The sequence below is a fragment of the Calliopsis andreniformis genome, chromosome 10 (assembly GCF_051401765.1).
Source record: "Calliopsis andreniformis isolate RMS-2024a chromosome 10, iyCalAndr_principal, whole genome shotgun sequence".
NCBI classification, from domain to species: Eukaryota; Metazoa; Arthropoda; class Insecta; order Hymenoptera; family Andrenidae; genus Calliopsis; species Calliopsis andreniformis.
The window spans coordinates 226963-251864 of record NC_135071.1 but is presented as its reverse complement, the minus strand read 5'-3'; positions in this window follow the sequence as shown (position 1 = coordinate 251864).

Below are 24902 nucleotides of genomic sequence, written 5' to 3'. Positions count from 1 at the left end.
CCTCAATCCTCAATCCCCAATCCTCAATCCTCAGTCATCAATCCTCAATCTTCAATACTCAATCGTCAATACTCAGTCCTCAATTGTCAATCCTCAGTCCTCGTCCTCAAGCCTCAATTCTCAACCCACAGTCCTCATCCTCAATTCTCAATTCTCAATCCTCAAACCTCAATCTTCAATCCTCAATACTCAATCCTCAATCCTCAATACTCAACCATCAATCCTCAATTCTCAATACTCAATAGAATATCCTGAATTCTCAGTTTTCATTACTCAATCCTCAATCTTCAATCTTCATGTCTCCATCCACAAACATCAATTCTGATCACACAACCCTCAACACTCAGTCCTTAATCTTCAATCCTCAATCCTCAATACCAAATCCTCAGTCCTCAGTCCTCATTCTTCAATCCTCAATACCCAATCCTCAATCCTCAATCCTCAATCCTCAATCCTCGATACTCAATCTTCAATCCTCAATCCTCAATCCTCAATCCTTAATCCTCAACCCTCAGTCCTCATCCTCAATTCTCAATTCTCAATCCTCAATCCTGAATCCTCAATCTTCAATCCTCAATAATCAATCTCCTATCCTAGATCCTCAATCCCGAATACTCTATCCTTAATCCTAAATATTCAATCCTCAATCCACAGTCCTCGATCTTCAATCGTCAATGCTCAATCCTCAATCCTCAATCCTCAGTCATCAGTCCTCAATCCTCAATCCTCAAACCTCAATCCTCAACCGTCAGTCCTCGTCCTCAATCCTCAACCCTCAATCCTCAATCCTCAATGTTCAATCATCAATACTCAATCTTCAATCCTCAATCCTCAACCCTCAATCCTAAAACCCTCAATCCTCAATATTCAACACACAACCCTCAACCATCAATCCCCAATACTCAACCATCAATACTCAATACTCAATACTCAATAGAATACCCTGAATTCTCAGTTTTCATTACTCAATCCTCAATCTTCAATCTTCATGTCTCCATCCACAAACATCAATTCTCATCACTCAACCCTCAACACTGAGTCCTCAATCTTCAATCCTCAATCCTCAATACTCAATCCTCAGTCCTCAGTCCTCATTCTTCAATCCTCAATACCTAATACTCAATCCTCAATCCTCAATCCTCAATTCACAATCCTCAATCCTCAATCCTCAATCTTCAATACTCAATAATCAATCTCCAATCCTAGATCCTCAATCCCCAATCCTCAATCCTCATTTCTCAATCCTCAGTCCTCAATCCTCAACCGCCAATCCTCAATCCCCAACCCTCAATCTTCAATCCTCAATCCTCAATCCTCAATCATCAATACTCAATGTTCAATCCTCAATACTCAACCTTCAATCCTCAATCCCCAATCCTCCATCCTCAATTCTCAATCCTCAATCCTCAGTCCTCAGTCCTCAAACCTCAATCCTCAACCCTCAGCCCACATTCTCAATCCTCAATCTTGAATCCTCAATCCTCAATCTTCAATCCTCAATACTCAGCCTTCAATCATCAATCCTCAATCCTCAATCCTCAATCCTCAATCCTCAATCATCAATCCTCAATCCTCAATCATCAACCTTCAATCCTCAATACTCAATCTTCAATCCTCAATACTCAATCCTCAATCGTCGACTCTCATTCTTCAATCCTCAATACCCAATCCTCAATACTCAATCCTCAAAAGTTCATCCTCAATTCTCAATCCTCAATCCTCTGTCCTCAGTCCGTAAACCTCAACGCTCAACCCTCAGCCCACATCCTCAATCCTCAATCCGGAATCCTCAACCCTCAATCTTCAATCCTCAATCTTCAAGACTCAATAATCAATCTCCAATCCTAGATCCTCAATCCCCAATACTCAATCCTTAATCCTCAATCTTCAATCCTCAATCCCCAATACTCAATCCTTAATCCTCAATGCTCAATCCTCAATCCCCAGTCCTCAATCTTCAATCCTCCATACTCAATCAGCAATCCTCAGTCCTCAATCCTCAATCCTCAATCCTCAATCATCAACCCTCAATCCTCAATCATCAACCTTCAATCCTCAATACTCAATCTTCAATCATCAATACTCAATCCTCAATCGCCAATCCTCAATCCCCAAACCTCAATCTTCAATCCTCAATCCTCAATCCTCAATCATCAATACTCAATGTTCAACCCTCAATACTCAACCTTCAACCCTCAACCCTCAATCCTCAATCCACAATCCTCAATCCTCAATCATCAACCTTCAACCCTCAATACTCAATCTTCAATCCTCAATACTCAATCCTGAATCGTCAATCCTCATTCTTGAATCCTCAATACCCAATCCTCAATCCTCAATCCTCAATACTCCATCCTCAATTCTCAATCCTCAGTCCTCAGTCCTCAGTCCTCAAACCTCAATCCTCAACCCTCTGCCCTCATCCTCAATCCTCAATCTTGAATCCTCAATCCTCAATCCTCAACCCTCAATCCTCCGTCCTCAAATCTCAATTCCGAATCCTCAATCCTGAATGCTGAATCTTCATCCCTCAGTCCGCAACAATCAATTGTCAATCCTCCATCCTTAATAGAATATCCACAATTTACAGTTTTCAATACTCAATCCCCAATCTTCAATCTTCAAATCTCAATCCACAGACATCAATTCTCATCACTCAACCCTCAGCACTCAGTCCTCAATCTTCAATCCTCAATGCGCAACCCTCAATCTTCAATCCTCCATACTCAATCTTCAATCCTCAATCCTCAATCGTCAATCCTCAATCTTCAACACTCAGTCCTCAATCCTCAGTCCTCAATACTCAATCATCAATCCTCAATCTTCAATACTCAATCCTCAATCCTCAATCCTCAATCCTCCATACTCAACCATCAATACTCAATTCCCAATACTCAATAGATTATCCTGAATTCTCAGTAATTTAATACTCAAACCTCAATCCTTAACCATCAGCCCATCATCCTCCATCCCCAATCCTCAATCCCCAATCCTCAATATTCAATCCTCAATCCTCAATCCTCAATCCTCAATCCTCAATCTTCAATCCTCAATACTCAGCCTTCAATCATCAATCCTCAATCCTCAATCCTCAATCCTCAATCCTCAATCATCAATCCTCAATCCTCAATCATCAACCTTCAATCCTCAATACTCAGTCTTCAATCCTCAATACTCAATCCTCAATCGCCAATTCTCATTCTTCAATCCTCTATACCCAATCCTCAATCGTCAATCCCCAATACTCAACCATCTATACTCAATTCTCAATACTCAATGGAATATCCTGAATTCTCAGTTTTCATTACTCAATCCTCAATCTTCAATCTTCACGTCTCCATCCACAAACATCAATTCTCATCACTCAACCCTCAACACTCAGTCCTCAATCTTCAATCCTCAATCCTCAATCCTAAAACCCTCAATCCTCAATATCCAACACACAACCCTCAACCATCAATCTCCAATACTCAACCATCAATACTCAATTCTCAATACTCAACAGAATACCCTGAATTCTCAGTTTTCATTACTCAATCCTCAATCTTCAATCTTCATGTCTCCATCCACAAACATCAATTCTCATCACTCAACCCTCAACACTCAGTCCTCAATCTTCAATCCTCAATCCTCAATACTCAATCCTCAGTCCTCAGTCCTCATTCTTCAATCCTCAATACCCAATACTCAATCCTCAATCCTCAATCCTCAATTCACAATCCTCAATCCTCAATCCTCAATCTTCAATGCTCAATAATCAATCTCCAATCCTAGATCCTCAATCCCCAATCCTCAATCCTTAATCCTCAATCTTCAATCCTCAATCCCCAGTACTCAATCTTCAATCCTCAATGCTCAATCCTCAATCCTCAATCCTCAGTCCTCAATCCTCAATCATCAAACCTCAAACCTCAATGCTCAACCGTCAGTCCTCGTCCTCAATCTTCAATCCCGAATCCTCAATCCTGAATCGTCAATCTTTAGCCCACAGTCCTCAACAATCAATTTTCAATCCTTAGTCCTCATTAGAATATCCTCAATTCACAGTTTTCAATACTCAATCCCCAATCTTCAATCTTCAAATCTCAGTCTACAAACATCAATTCGCATCACTCAACACTCAACACTCAGTCCTCAATCTTCAGTCCTCAATCCTCAATCCTCAACCTTCTATCCTCAATACTCAATCTTCAATCCTCAATCCTCATTTCTCAATCCTCAGTCCTCAATCCTCAATAGCCAATCATCAATCCCCAATCCTCAATCTTCAATCCTCAATCCTCAATCCTCAATCATCAATACTCAATGTTCAATCCTCAATACTCAACCTTCAATCCTCAATCCCCAATCCTCCATCCTCAATTCTCAATCCTCAATCCTCAGTCCTCAGTCATCAATCCTCAATCTTCAATACTCAATCGTCAATCCTGAGTCCTCAATTCTCAATCCTCAATCGTCGTTCCTCAAACTTCAATCCTCAACACTCAGTCCAAATCCTCAATTCTGAATTCTCAATCCTCAAACCTCAATCTTCAATCCTCAGTACTCAATCCTCAATCCTCAATACTCAACCATCAATCCTCAATTCTCAATAATCAATAGAATATCCTGAATTCTCAGTATTCAATACTCAAACCTCAATCCTCAACCCTCAGCCCTCATCATCCATCCTCAATCCTCAGTTCTCAAACCTCAATCTTCAATCCTCAATACTCAATCTTCGATTCTCAATCCTCAAACCTCAATCCTCAACCCCAATCCTCAATCCTCAATCCTCAATCCTCAGTCATCAGTCCTCAATCCTGAATCCTCAAACCTCAATCCTCAACCGTCAGTCCTCGTCCTCAATCCTCAACCCTCAATCCTCAGTCCTCAATGTTCACTCATCAATACTCAATCTTCAATCCTCAATCCTCAATCCTCAATCCTAAAACCCTCAATCCTCAATATTCAACACACAACCCTCAACCATCAATCCCCAATACTCAACCATCAATACTCAATTCTCAATACTCAATAGAATACCCTGAATTCTCAGTTTTCATTACTCAATCCTCAATCTTCAATCTTGATGTCTCCATCCACAAACATCAATTCTCATCACTCAACCCTCAACACTCAGTCGTCAATCTTCAATCCTCAATCCTCAATACTCAATCCCCAATCTTCAATCTTCAAATCTCAGTCTACAAACATCAATTCGCATCACTCAACACTCAACACTCAGTCCTCAATCTTCAGTCCTCAATCCTCAATCCTCAACCTTCTATCCTCAATACTCAATCTTCAATCCTCAATCCTCATTTCTCAATCCTCAGTCCTCAATCCTCAATCGCCAATCCTCAATCGCCAATCCTCAATCTTCAATCCTCAATCCTCAATCCTCAATCATCAATACTCAATGTTCAATCCTCAATACTCAACCTTCAATCCTCAATCCTCAATCCTCCATCCTCAATTCTCAATCCTCAATCCTCAGTCCTCAGTCCTCAAACCTCAATCCTCAACCCTCAGCCCACATTCTCAATCCTCAATCTTGAATCCTCAATCCTCAATCTTCAATCCTCAATACTCAGCCTTCAATCATCAATCCTCAATCCTCAATCCTCAATCCTCAATCCTCAATCATCAATCCTCAATCCTCAATCATCAACCTTCAATCCTCAATACTCACTCTTCAATCCTCAATACTCAATCCTCAATCGTCAACTCTCATTCTTCAATCCTCAATACCCATTCCTCAATCCTCAGTCCTCAAAACTCCATCCTCAATTCTCAATCCTCAAACCTCTGTCCTCAGTCCGTAAACCTCAACGCTCAACCCTCAGCCCACATCCTCAATCCTCAATCCGGAATCCTCAATCCTCAATCTTCAATCCTCAATCTTCAAGACTCAATAATCAATCTCCAATCCTAGATCCTCAATCCCCAATACTCAATCCTTAATCCTCAATCTTCAATCCTCAATCCCCAGTCCTCAATCTTCAATCCTCAATGCTCAATCCTCAATCCTCAATCCTCAGTCATCAGTCCTCAATCCTCAATCCTCAAACCTCAATCCTCAACCGTCAGTCTCCGTCCTCAAACCTCAATCCCGAATCCTCAATCCTGAATCGTCAATCTTCAGCCCACAGTCCTCAACAATCAATTTTCAATCCTCAATCCTCAATCCTCAATTCTCAGTCATCAGGCCTCAATCCTCAATCCTCAAACCTCAATCCTCAACCGTCAGTCCTCGTCCTCAATCCTCAACCCTCAATCCTCAATCCTCAATCTTCAATCATCAATACTCAATCTTCAATCCTCAATCCTCAATCCTCAATCCTAAAACCCTCAATCCTCAATATTCAACACACAACCCTCAACCATCAATCCCCAATACTCAACCATCTATACTCAATTCTCAATACTCAATAGAATATCCTGAATTCTCAGTTTTCATTACTCAATCCTCAATCTTCAAACTTCACGTCTCCATCCACAAACATCAATTCTCATCACTCAACCCTCAACACTCAGTCCTCAATCTTCAATCCTCAATCCTCAATACTCAATCCTCAGTCCTCAGTCCTCATTCTTCAATCCTCAATACCCAATACTCAAACCACAATCCTCAATCCTCAATCCTCAATACTCAATCTTCAATCCTCAATCCTCAATCCTCAATACTCAGTCATCAATCCTCAATCCTCAATACTCAATCGTCAATCCTCAGTCCTCAATTCTCAATCCTCAACCCTCGTTCCTCAAACCTCAATCCTCAACCCTCAGTCCTCATCCTCAATTCTCAATCCTCAATCCTCAAACCTCAACCTTCAATCCTCAATACTCAATCCTCAATACTCAACCATCAATCCTCAATTGTCAATACTCAATAGAATATCCTGAATTCTCAGTATTCCATACTCAAACCTCAATCCTCAACCCTCAGCCCTCATCCTCCATCCTCAACCCTCAATCCTCAATCATCAATACTCAATGTTCAATCCTCAATACTCAACCTTCAATCCTCAATCCTCAATCCTCCATCCTCAATTCTCAATCCTCAATCCTCAGTCCTCAGTCCTCAAACCTCAATCCTCAACCCTCAATCCTCAGTTCTCAAATCTCAATTCCGAATCCTCAATCCTGAATGCTGAATCTTCATCCCTCAGTCCGCAACAATCAATTGTCAATCCTCCATCCTTAATAGAATATCCACAATTCACAGTTTTCAATACTCAATCCCCAATCTTCAATCTTCAAATCTCAATCCACAGACATCAATTCTCATCACTCAACCCTCAGCACTCAGTCCTCAATCTTCAATCCTCAATGCTCAACCCTCAATCTTCAATCCTCCATACTCAATCTTCAATCCTCAATCCTCAATCGTCAATCCTCAATCTTCAACACTCAGTCCTCAATCCTCAGTCCTCAATACTCAATCATCAATCCTCAATCTTCAATACTCAATCCTCAATCCTCAATCCTCAATCCTCCATACTCAACCATCAATACTCAATTCCCAATACTCAATAGATTATCCTGAATTCTCAGTAATTTAATACTCAAACCTCAATCCTTAACCATCAGCCCATCATCCTCCATCCCCAATCCTCAATCCCCAATCCTCAATATTCAATCCTCAATCCTCAATCCTCAATCATCAATACTCAATGTTCAATCCTCAATACTCAACCTTCAATCCTCAACCCTCAATCCTCAATCCACAATCCTCAATCCTCAATCATCAGCCTTCAATCCTCAATACTCAATCTTCAATCCTCAATACTCAATGCTCAATCATCAATCCTCATTCTTCAATCCTCAATACCCAATCCTCGATCCTCAATCCTCAATCCTCCATCCTCAATTCTCAATCCTCAGTCCTCAGTCCTCAGTCCTCAAACCTCAATCCTCAACTCTCAGCCCTCATCCTCAATCCTCAATCTTGAATCCTCAATCCTCAATCTTCAACCCTCAATACTCAGTCTTCAATCATCAATCCTCTGTCCTCAATCCTCAATCCTCAATCTTCAATCATCAACCCTCAATCCTCAATCATCAACCTTCAATCCTCAATACTCAATCTTCAATCATCAATACTCAATCCTCAGTCGTCAATTCTCATTCTTCAATCCTCAATACTCAATCTTCAATCCTCAATCCTCAATCCTCAATCCTCAATCCTCAATCCTCAGTCATCAATCCTCAATCTTCAATACTCAATCGTCAATCCTCAGTCCTCAATTGTCAATCCTCAGTCCTCGTTCCTCAAACCTCAATTCTCAACCCTCAGTCCTCATCCTCAATTCTCAACTCTCAATCCTCAAACCTCAATCTTCAATCCTCAATACTCAATCCTCAATCCTCAATACTCAACCATCAATCCTCAATTCTCAATACTGAATAGAATATCCTGAATTCTCAGTTTTCATTACTCAATCCTCATTCTTCAATCTTCATGTCTCCATCCCCAAACATCAATTCTGATCACTCAGCCATCAACACTCAGTCCTCAATCTTCAATCCTCAATCCTCAATACCAAATCCTCAGTCCTCAGTCCTCATTCTTCAATCCTCAATACCCAATCCTCAATCCTCAATCCTCAATCCTCAATCCTCAATACTCAATCTTCAGTCCTCAATCCTCAATCCTGAATCCTTAATCCTCAACCCTCAGTCCTCATCCTCAATTCTCAATTCTCAATCCTCAATCCTCAATCCTCAATCTTCAATCCTCAATAATCAATCTCCTATCCTAGATCCTCAATCCCCAATACTCTATCCTTAATCCTCAATATTCAATCCTCAATCCACAGTCCTCCATCTTCAATCCTCAATGCTCAATCCTCAATCCTCAATCCTCAGTCATCAGTCCTCAATCCTCAATCCTCAAACCTCAATCCTCAACCGTCAGTCCTCGTCCTCAATCCTCAACCCTCAATCCTCAATCCTCAATGTTCAGTCATCAATACTCAATCTTCAATCCTCAATCCTCAATCCTCAATCCTAAAACCCTCAATCCTCAATATTCAACACACAACCCTCAACCATCAATCCCCAATACTCAACCATCAATACTCAATTCTCAATACTCAATAGAATACCCTGAATTCTCAGTATTCATTACTCAATCCTCAATCTTCAATCTTCATGTCTCCATCCACAAACATCAATTCTCATCACTCAACCCTCAACACTCAGTCCTCAATCTTCAATCCTCAATCCTCAATACTCAATCCTCAGTCCTCAATCCTCATTCCTCAAACCTCAATCCTCAACACTCAGTCCTCAATCTTCAATCCTCAATAATCAATCTCCGATCCTAGATCCTCAATCCCCAATCTTCAATCCTTAATCCTCAATGTTCAATCCTCCATCCCCAGTCCTCAGTCGTCAATCCTCAATGCTCAATCCTCAATCCTCAATCCTCAGTCCTCAATCCTCAATTATCAATACTCAAAACTCAATCCTCAACCGTCAGTCCTCATCCTCCATCCTCAATCCTCAATCCTCAATCTTCAATCGCCAATTCTCAATCTTCAATCGTCAATCCTCAATCCTCAATCCACAATCCTCAATCCTCAGGCATCAATACTCAATCTTCAATACTCAATCCTCAATCCTCAATCCTCAATCCTCAATCCTCAACCCTCAATCCTCATTCCTCAAACCTCAATCCTCAACACTCAGTCCTCATCCTCAATTCTCAATTCTCAGTCCTCAATCCTCAATCTTCAATCCTCAATAATCAATCTCCAATACTAGATCCTCAATCCCCAATCTTCAAATCTTAATCCTCAATCGTCAGTCATAAATCCTCAATCTTCAATACTCAATCCTCAATACTCAACACACAACCCTCAGCCATCAATCCTCAATACTCAACCATCATTCCTCAATTCTGAATAATCAATAGAATATCCTGAATTCTCATGGTTCAATACTCAATCCACAATATTCAATAATCAAACCTCAGTCCTCAATCTTCAATCCTCAATACTCAATTTCAATCCTCAATCCTCAGTTCTCAATCCTCAATACTCAATCCTAAATCCTCAATCCTCAGTCCTCAATCCTCAATCCTCAATATTCAATCCTCAATACTCAATCTTCAATCACCAATCCTCAATCCTCAATCCTCAGTCGTCAATCCTCAGTCGTCAATCCTCAATCTTCAATACTCAATCGTCAATCCTTAGTCCTCAATCCTCAATCCTCAATCCTCGTTCCTCAAACCTCAATCCTCAACCCTCAGTCGTCATCCTCAATTCTCAATTCTCAATCCTCAATCCTCAATCCTCAATCCTCAGTCTTCAATCCTCAATAATCAATCTCCAATCCTACATCCTCAATCCCCAATCCTCAATCCTTAATGCTCAACCTTCAATCCTCAATCGCCAGTCCTCAATCCTCAATTCTCAATCCTCAATACTCAATCCTCAATCCTCAATCCTCAATCCTCAATCCCCAATCCTCAATCCTCAATCATCAATCCTCAATCCCCAATCCTCAATCCTCATTCTTCAATCCTCAACACCCAATCCTCAATCTTCAATCCTCAATCCTCAATCCTCAATTCTCAATCCTCAATCCTCAATCCTCAGACCTCAAACATCAATATTCAACCCTCAGTTCTCGTCCTCAATCCACAACCCTCAATCCTCAATCCTCAATCCTCAACCCTCAATCCTCAATCCTCAATCCTCAATCCTCAATCTTCAATCTTCAATCCTCAATCCTCAATCCTCAATCCTCAATCTTCAATCCTCAATACACAATCTTCAATCCCCAATCCTCAATCCTCAATCCTCAATCCTCATTCCTCAAACCTCAATCCTCAACCCTCAGTCCTCATCCTCAATTCTCAATTCTCAATCCTCAATCCTCAATCCTCAATCTTCAATCCTCAATAATCAATCTCCAATCCTAGATCATCAATCCCCAATCTTCAATCCTTAATCCTCAACCTTCAATCCTCAATCCCCAGTCCTCAATCGTCAATCCTCAATGCTCAATCCTCAATCCTCAATCCTCAGTCCTCAATCCTCAATTATCAATCCTCAATACTCAATCCTCAACCGTCAGTCCTCATCCTCCATCCTCAATACTCAATCCTCAATCCTCAATCTTCAATCCCCAATACTCAATCTTCAATCGTCAATCCTCAATCCTCAATCCACAATCCTCAATCCTCAGGCATCAATACTCAATCTTCAATACTCAATCCTCAATCCTCAATCCTCAATCCTCAATCCTCAACCCTCAATCCTCATTCCTCAAACCTCAATCCTCAACACACAGTCCTCATCCTCAATTCCCAATTCTCAATCCTCAATCCTCAATCTTCAATCCTCAATAATCAATCTCCAATACTGGATCCTCAATCCCCAATCTTCAATCCTTAATCCTCAATCCTCAGTCATAAATCCTCAATCTTCAATACTCAATCCTCAATACTCAACACACAACTCTCAGCCATCAATCCTCAATACTCAACCATCAATCCTAAATTCTGAATAATCAATAGAATATCCTGAATTCTCATGGTTCAATACTCAATACACAATATTCAATAATCAAACCTCAATCCTCAATCTTCAATCCTCAATACTCAACTTCAATCCTCAATCCTCAGTTCTCAATCCTCAATACTCAATCCTAAATCCTCAATCCTCAATCCACAATCCTCAATCCTCAATATTCAATCCTCAATACTCAATCTTCAATACTCAATCCTCAATCCTCAATCCTCAATCCTCAATCCTCAACCCTCAACCCTCATTCCGCAAACCACAATCCTCAACCCTCAGTCCTCATCCTCAATTCTCAATCCTCAATCCTCAATCCTCAATCCTCAATCTTCAATCCTCCATAATCAATCTCCAATCCTAGATCCTCAATCCCCAATCTTCAATCCTTAATCATCAATCTTCAATAATCTTCAATCCTTAATCATCAATCTACAATCCTCAATCCCCAGTCATCAATCTTCAATCCTCAATGCTCAGTCCTCAATCCTCAATCCCCAATCCTCAATCCTCAATCCTCAATTCTCAATTCTCAATCCTCAATCCTCAATCCTCAATCTTCAATCCTCAATAATCAATCTCGAATCCTAGATCCTCAATCCCCAATTTTCAATCCTTAATCATCAATCTTCAATAATCTTCAATCCTTAATCATCAATCTACAATCCTCAATCCCCAGTCATCAATCTTCAATCCTCAATGCTCAGTCCTCAATCCTCAATCCTCAGTCCTCAATCCTCAATCCTCAATCCTCAAACCTCAATCCTCAACCGTCAGTCCTCGTCCTCTATCCTCAATCCTCAATCCTCAATCCTCAATACTAAACACACAATCCTGAGCCATCAATCCTCAATACTCAACCATCAATACTCAATTCTCAATACTCAATAGAATATCCTGAATTCTCATGGTTCAATACTCAAACCTCAATCCTCAACCCTCAGTCCTCATCCTCAATTCTCAATTCTCAGTCCTCAATTCTCAATCCTCAATACTCAATCCTCAATCGTCAATCCTCAGTTCCCAATCCTCAATCTTCAATACTCAATCCTCAATCCTCAATCCTCAAACCTCAATCCTCAATCTTCAATCCTCAATACTCAATCCTCAATCTTCAATACTCAATCCTCAATCCTCAATCCTCAAACCTCAATCCTCAATCTTCAATCCTCAATACTCAATCTTCAATCCTCAATCCTCAATCCTCAATCCTCAATCCTCAATCCTCAATCCTCTATCCTCAATCCTCAATCCTCAATCGTCAATCCTCAATACTCAATCTGCAATCCTCAATCCTCAATCCTCAATCCTCAATCCTCATTCTTCAATCCTCAATACCCAATCCTCAATCTTCAATCCTCAATCCTCAATCCTCAGTCCTCAATTCTCAATCCTCAATCCTCAATCCTCAGACCTCAGACATCAATATTCAACCCTCAGTTCTCGTCCTCAATCCACAACCCTCAATCCTCAATCCTCAATCCTCAATCCTCAATCCTCAATCCTCAATCCTCAATCCTCAATCTTCAAACTTCAATCCTCAATCCTCAATCCTCAATTCTCAATCTTCAATCCTCAATACACAATCTTCAATCCCCAATCCTCAATCCTCAATCCTCAATCCTCATTCCTCAAACCTCAATACTCAACCCTCAGTCCTCATCCTCAATTCTCAATTCTCAATCCTCAATCCTCATTCCTCAAACCTCAATCCTCAACACTCAGTCCTCATCCTGAATTCTCAATCTTCAATCCTCAATACGCAATCTTCAATCCCCAATCCTCAATCCTCAATCCTCATTCCTCAAACCTCAATCCTCAGCCCTCAGTCCTCATCCTCACTTCTCAATTCTGAATCCTCAATCCTCAATCCTCGGCCTTCAATCCTCAATAATCAGTCTCCAATCCTAGATTCTCAATCCCCAATCTTCAATCCTTAATCCTCAATCTTCAATCCTCAATCCCCAGTCCTCAATCGTCAATCCTCAATGCTCAATCCTCAATCCTCAATCCACAGTCCTCAATCCTCAATTATCAATCCTTAAAACTCAATTCTCAACCGTCAGTCCTCATCCTCCATCCTCAATCCTCAATCCTCAATCCTCAATCTTCAATCCCCAATACTCAATCTTCAATCGTCAATCCTCAATCCTCAATCCACAATCCTCAATCCTCAGGCATCAATACTCAATCTTCAGTACTCAATCCTCAATCCTCAATCCTCAATCCTCAATCCTCAATCCTCAACCCTCAATCCTCATTCCTCAAACCTCAATCCTCAACACTCACTCCTCATCCTCAATTCTCAATTCTCAATTCTCAATCCTCAATCCTCAATCCTCAATATTCAATCCTCAATAATCAATCTCCAATCCTGGATCCTCAATCCCCAATCTTCAATCCTCAATGCTCAATCCTCAATCCTCAATCCTCAGTCCTCAATCCTCAGTTATCAATCCTCAAAACTCATTCCTCATCCGTCTATCCTCGTCCTCCATCCTCAATCCTCAATCCTCAATCCTCAATCTTCAATCCCCAATACTCAATCTTCAATCGTCAATCCTCAATACTCAATCCACAATCCTCAATCCTCAGGCATCAATACGCAATCTTTAATACTCAATCCTCAATCCTCAATCCTCAATCCTCAATCCTCAACCCTCAATCCTCATTCCTCAAACCTCAATCCTCAACACTCAGTCCTCATCCTCAATTCTCAATTCTCAATCCTCAATCCTCAATCCTCAATCTTCAGTCCTCAAAAATCAATCTCCAATCCTAGATCCTCAATCCCCAATCTTCAATCCTTAATCCTCAATCCTCAGTCATAAATCCTCAATCTTCAATACTCAATCCTCAATACTCAACACACAACCCTCAGCCATCAATCCTCAATACTCAACCATCAATCCTCAATTCTGAATAATCAATAGAATATCCTGAGTTCTCATGGTTCAATACTCAATCCACAATAGTCAATAATCAAACCTCAATCCTCAACCTTCAATCATCAATACTCAATTTCAATCCTCAATCCTCAGTTCTCAATCCTCAATATTCAATCCTAAATCCTCAATCCTCAATCCTCAATCCTCAATCCTCAACCCTCAATATTCAATCCTCAATACTCAATTTTCAATCACCAATCCTCAATCCTCAATCCTCAGTCGTCAATCCTCAGTCATCAATCCTCAATCTTCAATACTCAATCGTCAATCCTTAGTCCTCAATCCTCAATCCTCAATCCTCGTTCCTCAAACCTCAAACCTCAACCCTCAGTCGTCATCCTCAATTCTCAATTCTCAATCCTCAATCCTCAATCCTCAATATTCAATCCTCAATCTTAAATCCTCAATCCTCAATCCTCAATTCTCAATCCTCAATCCTCAATCCTCAGACCTCAAACATCAATATTCAACCCTCAGTTCTCGTCCTCAATCCACAACCCTCAATCCTCAATTCTCAATCCTCAATCCTCAATCCTCAATCCTCAATCCTCAATCCTCGATCTTCAATCTTCAATCCTCAATCCTCAATCCTCAATCCTCAATCTTCAATCCTCAATAATCAATCTCGAATCCTAGATCCTCAATCCCCAATTTTCAATCCTTAATCATCAATCTTCAATAATCTTCAATCCTTAATCATCAATCTACAATCCTCAATCCCCAGTCATCAATCTTCAATCCTCAATGCTCAGTCCTCAATCCTCAATCCTCAAACCTCAATCCTCAACCGTCAGTCCTCGTCCTCTATCCTCAATCCTCAATCCTCAATCCTCAATACTAAACACACAATCCTGAGCCATCAATCCTCAATACTCAACCATCAATACTCAATTCTCAATACTCAATAGAATATCCTGAATTCTCATGGTTCAATACTCAATCCTCAATCGTCAATCCTCTACCTTCAATCCTCAATACTCAATCTTCAATCCTCAATCCTCAATCCTCATTCTTCAATCCTCAATACCCAATCCTCAATCTTCAATCCTCAATCCTCAATTCGCAATCCTCAATCCTCAATCCTCAGACCTCAAGTATCAATACTCAACCCTCAGTCCTCGTCCTCAATACACAACCCTCAATCATCAATACTGAATCTTCTATACTCAATCCTCAATCCTCAATCCTCAGTCCTCAAACATCAATCCTGAATCCTCAATCTTGAATCCTCAATCCTGAGTCCTCAAACCTCAATTCTGAATCCTCAGGACTCAAACTTCAATCCTCAATCTTCAATCCTCAATAATCAATCTCGAATCCTAGATCCTGAATCCCCAATTTTCAATCCATAATCATCAATCTTCAATAATCTTCAATCCTTAATCATCAATCTACAATCTTCAATCCCCAGTCATCAATCTTCAATCCTCAATGCTCAGTCCTCAATCCTCAATCCTCAGTCCTCAATCCTCAATCCTCACTCCTCAAACCTCAATCCTCAACCGTCAGTCCTCGTCCTCTATCCTCAATCCTCAATCCTCAATCCTCAACACTAAACACACAATCCTGAGCCATCAATCCTCAATACTCAACCATCAATCCTCAATTCTCAATACTCAATAGAATATCCTGAATTCTCATGGTTCAATACTCAATCCTCAATCGTCAATCCTTAATCCCCAATCCTCAATCTTCAATCCTCAATCCTCAACCCTCAATCCTCAATCCTCAATCCTCTACCTTCAATCCTCAATACTCAATCTTCAATCCTCAATCCTCAATCCTCATTCTTCAATCCTCAATACCCAATCCTCAATCTTCAATCCTCAATCCTCAATTCGCAATCCTCAATCCTCAATCCTCAGACCTCAAGTATCAATACTCAACCCTCAGTCCTCGTCCTCAATACACAACCCTCAATCATCAATACTGAATCTTCTATACTCAATCCTCAATTCTCAATCCTCAGTCCTCAAACATCAATCCTGAATCCTCAATCTTGAATCCTCAATCCTGAGACCTCAAACCTCAATTCTGAATCCTCAGTACTCAAACATCAATCCTCAATCCTCAGTCCTCAGTACTCAACCACCCTCAACTCTGAATACTCAATAGAATACCCTGAATTCTCAGGATTCAACACACAAACCGCAACCCTCAACCCTCAGCCCTCATTCTCCATCCTCAATTCTCAATCCTCAATCCACAATCCTGAATCCTCAATACTCAACCCTCAATCGTCAATCCTCAATTCCCAATCCTCAATCTTCAATCCTCAATCCTCAACCCTCAATCCTCAAACCTAAATCCTCAATCTTCAATCCTCAATATTCAATCTTCAATCCTCAATCTTCAATCCTCAATCCTCAATCCTCAATCCTCAATGTTCAATCCTCAATAATCAATCTCCAATCCTAGATCCTCAATCCCCAATCTTCAATCCTTAATCCTCAGTCATAAATCCTCAATCTTCAATACTCAATCCTCAATACTCAACACACAACCCTCAGCCATCAATCCTCAATACTCAACCATCAATCCTCAATTCTGTATAATCAATACAATATCCTGAATTCTCATGGTTCAATACTCAATCCACAATATTCAATAATCAAACCTCAATCCTCAACCTTCAATCCTCAATACCCAATTTCAATCCTCAATCCTCAGTTCTCAATCCTCAATACTCAATCCTAAATCCTCAATCCTCAATCCTCAACCCTCAATATTCAATCCTCAATACTCAATCTTCAATCACCAATCCTCAATCCTCAATCCTCAGTCGTCAATCCTCAGTCATCAATCCTCAATCTTCAATGCACAATCGTCAATCCCTAGTCCTCAATCCTCAATCCTCAATCCTCGTTCCTCAAACCTCAATCCTCAACCCTCAGTCGTCATCCTCAATTCTCAATTCTCAATCCTCAATCCTCAGTCCTCAATCCTCAATCTTCAATCCTCAATAATCAATCTCCAATCCTACATCCTCAATCCCCAATCCTCAATCCTTAATACTCAATTTCAATCCTCAATCCTCAATTCTCAATCCTCAATACTCAATCCTCAATCGTCAATCCTCAATTCCCAATCCTCAATCTGCAATCCTCAATCCTCAATCCTCAATCCTCAAACCTCAATCCTCAATCTTCAGTCCTCAATACTCAATCTTCAATCTTCAATCCTCAATCCTCAATCCTCAACCCTCGATCCTCAAACCTCAATCCTCAATCTTCAATCCTCAATATTCAATCTTCAATCCTCAATCCTCAATCCTCAATCCTCAAGCCTCAGTCCTCAATCCTCAATCCTCAATCCTCAAACCTCAATACCCAACCGTCGGTCCTCGTCCTCAATCCTCAACCCTCAATCTTCAATCCGCAATCCTCCATATTCAATCATCAATATTCAATCTTCTGTCCTCAATCCTCAATCCTCAATCCTCAATCCTCAATCGTTAATATTCAACACACAAACCTCAACCCTCAACCCTCAGCCCTCATTCTCCATCCTCAATCCTCAATCCCGAATCCTCAATCTTCAATCCTCAATACTCAATCTTCAATCCTCAATCCTCAATCCTCAATCCTCAACCCTCAATCCTCATTCCTCACACCTCAATCCTCATCCCCCAGTCCTCATCCTCAATTCTCAATTCTCTATCCTCAATCCACAATCCTCATTCCTCAAACCTCTATCCTCAACCCTCAGTCCTCATCCTCAATTCTCAATTCTCAATCCTCAATCCTCAATCCTCAATATTCAGTCCTCAATAATCAATCTCCAATCCTGGATCCTCAATCCCCAATCTTCAATCCTTAATCCTCAATCTTCAATCCTCAATCACCCGACCTCAATCTTCAATCCTCAATGCTCAATCCTCAATCCTCAATCCTCAGTCCTCAATCCTCAATTATCAATCCTCAAAACTCAATCCTCAACCGTCAGTCCTCGTCCTCCATCCTCAATCCTCAATCCTCAATCCTCAATCCTCAATCTTCAATCCCCAATACTCAATCTTCAATCGTCAAACCTCAATCCTCAATACACAATCCCCAATCCTCAGGCATCAATACTCAATCTTCAATACTCAATCCTCTATCCTCAATCCTCAATCCTCAATCCTCAACCCTCAATCCTCATTCCTCAAACCTCAATCCTCAACACTCAGTCCTCATCCTCGATTCTCAATTCTCAATCCTCAATCCTCAATCCTCAATCCTCAATCCTCAATAATCAATCTCCAATCCTAGATCCTCAATCCCCAATCTTCAATCATTAATCCTCAATCCTCAGTCATAAATCCTCAATCCTCAATCCTCAATCTTCAATCCCCAATACTCAATCTTCAATCCTCAATCCTCAACCCTCAATCCTCAAACCTAAATCCTCAATCTTCAATCCTCAATATTCAATCTTCAATCCTCAATCTTCAATCCTCAATCCTCAATCCTCAATCCTCAATGTTCAATCCTCAATAATCAATCTCCAATCCTAGATCCTCAATCCCCAATCTTCAATCCTTAATCCTCAGTCATAAATCCTCAATCTTCAATACTCAATCCTCAATACTCAACACACAACCCTCAGCCATCAATCCTCAATACTCAACCATCAATCCTCAATTCTGTATAATCAATACAATATCCTGAATTCTCATGGTTCAATACTCAATCCACAATATTCAATAATCAAACCTCAATCCTCAACCTTCAATCCTCAATACTCAATTTCAATCCTCAATCCTCAGTTCTCAATCCTCAATACTCAATCCTAAATCCTCAATCCTCAATCCTCAACCCTCAATATTCAATCCTCAATACTCAATCTTCAATCACCAATCCTCAATCCTCAATCCTCAGTCGTCAATCCTCAGTCATCAATCCTCAATCTTCAATGCACAATCGTCAATCCCTAGTCCTCAATCCTCAATCCTCAATCCTCGTTCCTCAATCCTCAATCCTCAACCCTCAGTCGTCATCCTCAATTCTCAATTCTCAATCCTCAATCCTCAGTCCTCAATCCTCAATCTTCAATCCTCAATAATCAATCTCCAATCCTACATCCTCAATCCCCAATCCTCAATCCTTAATACTCAATTTCAATCCTCAATCCTCAATTCTCAATCCTCAATACTCAATCCTCAATCGTCAATCCTCAATTCCCAATCCTCAATCTGCAATCCTCAATCCTCAATCCTCAATCCTCAAACCTCAATCCTCAATCTTCAGTCCTCAATACTCAATCTTCAATCTTCAATCCTCAATCCTCAATCCTCAATCCTCAATCCTCAATCCTCAATCCTGAATCATCAATCCTCAATATTCAATCTGCAATCCTCAATCCTCAATCCTCAATCCTCAATCCTCATTCTTCAATCCTCAATACCCAATCCTCAATCCTAAATCCTCAATCCTTAATCCTCAATTCTCAATCCTCAATCCTCAATCCTCAGACCTCAAACATCAATATTCAACCCTCAGTTCTCGTCCTGAATCTACAACCCTCAATCCTCAGTCCACAATCCTCAATCCTCAGGCATCAGTACTCAATCTTCAATACTCAATCCTCAATCCACAATCCTCAATCCTCAATCCTCCAACCTCAATCCTCATTCCTCAAACCTCAATCCTCAACACTCAGTCCTCATCCTCAATTCTCAATTCTCAATCCTCAATCCTCAATCCTCAATCCTCAATCTTCAATCCTCAATAATCAATCTCCAATCCTAGATCCTCAATCCCCAATCTTCAATCCTTAATCCTCAATCCTCAGTCATAAATCCTCAATCTTCAATACTTAATCCTCAATACTCAACACACAACCCTCAGCAATCAATACTCAATACTCAACCATCAATCCTCAATTCTGAATACTCAATACAATATCCTGAATTCTCATGGTTCAATACTCAATCCACAATATTCAATAATCAAATCTCAATCCTCAATCTTCAATCCTCAATACTCAATTTCAATCCTCAATCCTCAATCCTCAATCTTCAATCCTCAATACTCAATCTTCAATCCTCAATCCTCAATCCTCAATCCTCAATCCTCAATCCTCAGGCATCAATACTCAACCTTCGATACTCAATCCTCAATCCTCAATCCTCAATCCTCAATCCTCAACCCTCAATCCTCATTCCTCAAACCTCAATCCTCAACCCTCAGTCCTCATCCTCAATTCTCAATTCTCAATCCTCAATTCTCAATCCTCAATACTCAATCATCAATCGTCAATCCTCAGTTCCCAATCCTCAATCTTCAATACTCAATCCTCAATCCTCAATCCTCAAACCTCAATCCTCAATCTTCAATCCTCAATACTCAACATTCAATCCTCAATCCTCAATCCTCAATCCTCAATCCTCAATCCTCAATCCTCAATCCTCAACCTTCAATCTTCAATCCTCAATCCTCAATCCTCAACCCTCAATCCTCATTCCTCAAACCTCAATCCTCAACCCTCAGTCCTCATCCTCAATTCTCAATTCTCAGTCCTCAATTCTCAATCCTCAATACTCAATCCTCAATCGTCAATCCTCAGTTCCCAATCCTCAATCTTCAATACTCAATCCTCAATCCTCAATCCTCAAACCTCAATCCTCAATCTTCAATCCTCAATACTCAATCCTCAATCTTCAATACTCAATCCTCAATCCTCAATCCTCAAACCTCAATCCTCAATCTTCAATCCTCAATACTCAATCTTCAATCCTCAATCCTCAATCCTCAATCCTCAATCCTCAATCCTCAATCCTCTATCCTCAATCCTCAATCCTCAATCGTCAATCCTCAATACTCAATCTGCAATCCTCAATCCTCAATCCTCAATCCTCAATCCTCATTCTTCAATCCTCAATACCCAATCCTCAATCTTCAATCCTCAATCCTCAATCCTCAGTCCTCAATTCTCAATCCTCAATCCTCAATCCTCAGACCTCAGACATCAATATTCAACCCTCAGTTCTCGTCCTCAATCCACAACCCTCAATCCTCAATCCTCAATCCTCAATCCTCAATCCTCAATCCTCAATCCTCAATCCTCAATCTTCAAACTTCAATCCTCAATCCTCAATCCTCAATTCTCAATCTTCAATCCTCAATACACAATCTTCAATCCCCAATCCTCAATCCTCAATCCTCAATCCTCATTCCTCAAACCTCAATACTCAACCCTCAGTCCTCATCCTCAATTCTCAATTCTCAATCCTCAATCCTCATTCCTCAAACCTCAATCCTCAACACTCAGTCCTCATCCTCAATTCTCAATCTTCAATCCTCAATACGCAATCTTCAATCCCCAATCCTCAATCCTCAATCCTCATTCCTCAAACCTCAATCCTCAGCCCTCAGTCCTCATCCTCACTTCTCAATTCTGAATCCTCAATCCTCAATCCTCGGCCTTCAATCCTCAATAATCAGTCTCCAATCCTAGATTCTCAATCCCCAATCTTCAATCCTTAATCCTCAATCTTCAATCCTCAATCCCCAGTCCTCAATCGTCAATCCTCAATGCTCAATCCTCAATCCTCAATCCACAGTCCTCAATCCTCAATTATCAATCCTTAAAACTCAATTCTCAACCGTCAGTCCTCATCCTCCATCCTCAATCCTCAATCCTCAATCCTCAATCTTCAATCCCCAATACTCAATCTTCAATCGTCAATCCTCAATCCTCAATCCACAATCCTCAATCCTCAGGCATCAATACTCAATCTTCAGTACTCAATCCTCAATCCTCAATCCTCAATCCTCAATCCTCAATCCTCAACCCTCAATCCTCATTCCTCAAACCTCAATCCTCAACACTCACTCCTCATCCTCAATTCTCAATTCTCAATTCTCAATCCTCAATCCTCAATCCTCAATATTCAATCCTCAATAATCAATCTCCAATCCTGGATCCTCAATCCCCAATCTTCAATCCTCAATGCTCAATCCTCAATCCTCAATCCTCAGTCCTCAATCCTCAGTTATCAATCCTCAAAACTCATTCCTCATCCGTCTATCCTCGTCCTCCATCCTCAATCCTCAATCCTCAATCCTCAATCTTCAATCCCCAATACTCAATCTTCAATCGTCAATCCTCAATACTCAATCCACAATCCTCAATCCTCAGGCATCAATACGCAATCTTTAATACTCAATCCTCAATCCTCAATCCTCAATCCTCAATCCTCAACCCTCAATCCTCATTCCTCAAACCTCAATCCTCAACACTCAGTCCTCATCCTCAATTCTCAATTCTCAATCCTCAATCCTCAATCCTCAATCTTCAGTCCTCAAAAATCAATCTCCAATCCTAGATCCTCAATCCCCAATCTTCAATCCTTAATCCTCAATCCTCAGTCATAAATCCTCAATCTTCAATACTCAATCCTCAATACTCAACACACAACCCTCAGCCATCAATCCTCAATACTCAACCATCAATCCTCAATTCTGAATAATCAATAGAATATCCTGAGTTCTCATGGTTCAATACTCAATCCACAATAGTCAATAATCAAACCTCAATCCTCAACCTTCAATCATCAATACTCAATTTCAATCCTCAATCCTCAGTTCTCAATCCTCAATATTCAATCCTAAATCCTCAATCCTCAATCCTCAATCCTCAATCCTCAACCCTCAATATTCAATCCTCAATACTCAATTTTCAATCACCAATCCTCAATCCTCAATCCTCAGTCGTCAATCCTCAGTCATCAATCCTCAATCTTCAATACTCAATCGTCAATCCTTAGTCCTCAATCCTCAATCCTCAATCCTCGTTCCTCAAACCTCAAACCTCAACCCTCAGTCGTCATCCTCAATTCTCAATTCTCAATCCTCAATCCTCAATCCTCAATATTCAATCCTCAATCTTAAATCCTCAATCCTCAATCCTCAATTCTCAATCCTCAATCCTCAATCCTCAGACCTCAAACATCAATATTCAACCCTCAGTTCTCGTCCTCAATCCACAACCCTCAATCCTCAATTCTCAATCCTCAATCCTCAATCCTCAATCCTCAATCCTCAATCCTCGATCTTCAATCTTCAATCCTCAATCCTCAATCCTCAATTCTCAATTTTCAATCCTCAATACACAATCTTCAATCCCCAATCCTCAATCCTCAATCCTCAATTCTCAATTCTCAATCCTCAATCCTCAATCCTCAATCTTCAATCCTCAATAATCAATCTCGAATCCTAGATCCTCAATCCCCAATTTTCAATCCTTAATCATCAATCTTCAATAATCTTCAATCCTTAATCATCAATCTACAATCCTCAATCCCCAGTCATCAATCTTCAATCCTCAATGCTCAGTCCTCAATCCTCAATCCTCAAACCTCAATCCTCAACCGTCAGTCCTCGTCCTCTATCCTCAATCCTCAATCCTCAATCCTCAATACTAAACACACAATCCTGAGCCATCTATCCTCAATACTCAACCATCAATACTCAATTCTCAATACTCAATAGAATATCCTGAATTCTCATGGTTCAATACTCAATCCTCAATCGTCAATCCTCTACCTTCAATCCTCAATACTCAATCTTCAATCCTCAATCCTCAATCCTCATTCTTCAATCCTCAATACCCAATCCTCAATCTTCAATCCTCAATCCTCAATTCGCAATCCTCAATCCTCAATCCTCAGACCTCAAGTATCAATACTCAACCCTCAGTCCTCGTCCTCAATACACAACCCTCAATCATCAATACTGAATCTTCTATACTCAATCCTCAATCCTCAATCCTCAGTCCTCAAACATCAATCCTGAATCCTCAATCTTGAATCCTCAATCCTGAGTCCTCAAACCTCAATTCTGAATCCTCAGGACTCAAACTTCAATCCTCAATCGTCAGTCCTCAGTACTCAACCATCAATCCTCAACATTCAATACGCAATAGAATTTCCTGAATTCTCAGGTTTCAACACACAAACCTCAACCCTCAACCCTCAGCCCTCATCCTCCATCCTCAATCCTCAATCCTCAATCCTCAATCTTCAATCCTCAATACTCAATCTTGAATCCTCAATCCTCAATCCTCAATCCTCAATCCTCAATCCTCAGGCATCAATACTCAATCTTCAATACTCAATCCTCAATCCTCAATCCTCAATCCTTAATCCTCAACCCTCATCCTCATTCCTCAAACCTCAATCCTCAACACTCAGTCCTCGTCCTCAATTCTCAATTCTTAATCCTCAATCCTCAATCCTCAATATTCAATCCTCAACCCTCAATCCTCATTCCTCAAACCTCGATCCTCAAGACTCAGTCCTCGTCCTCAATTCTCAATTCTCAATCCTCAACCTTCAATCCCCAATACTCAATCTTCACTCGTCAATCCTCAATCCTCAATCCACAATCCTCAATCCTCAGGCATCAATACTCAATCTTCAATACTCAATCCTCAATTCTCAATCCTCAATCCTCAA